Source organism: Penaeus japonicus, unplaced genomic scaffold, assembly GCF_977035675.1.
Source record: "Penaeus japonicus unplaced genomic scaffold, GWHDUDI00000001_assembly GWHDUDI00000019, whole genome shotgun sequence".
NCBI lineage: Eukaryota > Metazoa > Arthropoda > Malacostraca > Decapoda > Penaeidae > Penaeus > Penaeus japonicus.
In genome coordinates this window covers 11,946,016-11,948,605 of record NW_028234421.1, presented here as the reverse complement: position 1 = coordinate 11,948,605, position 2,590 = coordinate 11,946,016, and positions in this window count along the sequence as shown.

The following is a 2,590-nucleotide window of genomic DNA, read 5'->3' as shown; positions in this document are numbered from 1 at the left end:
CACCATGCCTGGGTAGCTGGTTCCCACCATGCCTGGGTAGCCGGTTATGTATGGTGAATTAAAAATATAGTAATTTTCGGTATTTTTATTTGATTTTATTAGTAGTAAGCTGGGTATATGGGTTAATATCCAGTATGTGGTACAAGGTATGTATTTAAGTTTGACCATTGGGTTCCGTGGAGGTACTCGGCCACTCCTGGTTCATGGGCTCTTTGTGGTGGTAGTCGGACTTCCATAGTCATGAAGAGGTCTGCTTGTACTCTGCATGATAGTTTTGGTGTTCACAGTAGTTGACTCTCTTAAGTATGAATATTTCCTCTGTAAAGAGAGGATTGACCATATGACTATGTTTTAGAGAAGGTAGTCAGTCACTTAACTAGGTCATTGACTGTTGGTGTTGCGAATAATTCTTGGAGTCCTTCAGGTGATGATGATGGGATAGTCCACGGGATTTCCTGTGCGTTACTGTAATAGGGGTAGTCGTCTGACATGGTGCGATGGCTAGTCCTGTCTTCTAACGACCCAGCTTTAAAGTCACTTCCCCTTATATACCTTCTGCGAAGCAGCTGACGGGGGACACGATCTGACTTCTGAGATATGTCAAAGGAACAACACTTGAAGGGCCAAAAGGACACCATGGGAAGGTGGAGGGGGTATCATCGAGAGTGCCAAAAGGACACCATTGAGAGGGTAGAAGGGATACCATTGGAAGGACCGAGGTGCACCATCGGATGGGTGGGAGAGGTACCATTTGAAGGGACAAAGGATCCTAGTGGAAGGGCTATTGGACTGTACTTAGAGCATCAGTTAACCTTATCCCGGACCTAACATTTGTAACTAGAAATTAAACCTGTACTTCTAAAGGCCTTCCGAAATAGCCAACAGAGGTCACGAAAGTAAAACAGATCTGATTTGAAATCCCTTCCAAGGACTAGATGAAATTTCCAAAAGGCAAATAATAGCAAGACATGTAGTAAACTCACATGTGAAAACATGCATAGATTCAAAAGCCTATTTTTTTAAGCCAAAAAGTATATTCCTATAGGACGTAAATCTTTTACATTCCCTGGTGTCCACCTAGAAATGGCGAAATCTAGTCAGCAAACTCCTGACCCAAAAGTCGCATATCAAATCCATAAACTCCATTATGTGAAGCGAAAATGCTAGACTAAAACAACAGAGTCCATGTACTTAGGCATATTTAGTGGACACACATGGAATCTGCTGGAAAAATAGATCCTAATAATGCATTTACCTTCCATATTAAATAGCACCCATTGATACAGATTTACAGATACCGTCGACAAACGAATTAAGAGGAGAAGCAGACTACACCATAAATTCGAGAAGGCTCCACAAAACTATCAACAGCTTTACTACTTTCCCCCAGTCCTGACAGTTCCTGTCGGGCTGGAGGAAATGGAAACTGTTGTGAAAAGCTCGAATAAATAGCAAAACATAGACTGACCACAGCTACCTTTCCAAACTTATGAAAAGAATCGGCTTCATACAAGTTTCGCTCCTAAAGCAAGTTGGATTCAGACCAAAACCAGACACATTAGAACAAGTTCTTGCCCTAATGTCTTGTACAGAAAACAGAAGTCAATCTCAATTTTCATACACCTATAAGCTTCCTACATTATAGTCTGGCGATATGGACTTATGGTAAAGCTTGCCAAAACAAAAACATTCTAAAAGAATTTGCAGTTACTGGTAGCCGTGAATGGGACGAGTTTTTTCATTGTAAAGTGATGTTAGCAAAACTAGAAGTCTGCAAGCGAAGTTTTCCAGGGATCGGTGCTGGCCCAAAACTTTTCAATATTTACATATATTCACTGGCGAGATGGACTTATGGTAAAGCTTACTAGAACAGTATAATTTCTTTTTAATATTTACATTAGACATTCCTGAAACCCCTGGAATTTGGATATGCAGATGGCCTGGCCATAGTACATCAATAAAATAGTTTTCAGGGTCTGGGGGAGGTCCTCCATGTTGACACCAAACCATCCAATAGTATTTTTAAAGGTGGTCTCAATCCAAACGCGGTCACCATTTTAACTACCATGAACAACAGGCAAAGCAATCTAACTAAATCAAACACTAAAATAAGCAACCAAGCCCTCCCAGCAGAATCACATCCAAAATGCCTTACAGTAACACTGAATTGGACTCTTAACTTATATGAAACTCAGACTTTGCTTAGACTTTAGACTGCGGTAGAGTATTGTATGGCTACCTGTAGACCTAATGACTGCAATCACTCACTCTCATCTCCGAAGAGAAGTGTGCATTCATGCAGATTCTGTACAAACAGACACTAGCTATCCTACGACTGACATCACGAAAACCCTTCTGTAAGTTTAGTAGGACTGACCCCAACATAGAGGTCCATGGGAGAAGTCAACAAAGCCTTCACCAGGATTTGGGCACTATGAATAGGAGACAGTGGGTCACGTCAACAGCAGAAACATGCATTGCCGAGGACACGCCCTGCATGCCAAGATGCACGTTAAATAGTATTGTTGTACTGTCCGATAACCAGACTACCTAGAGGCTATGAAACTATGGACAAATGTAATGTGAAACA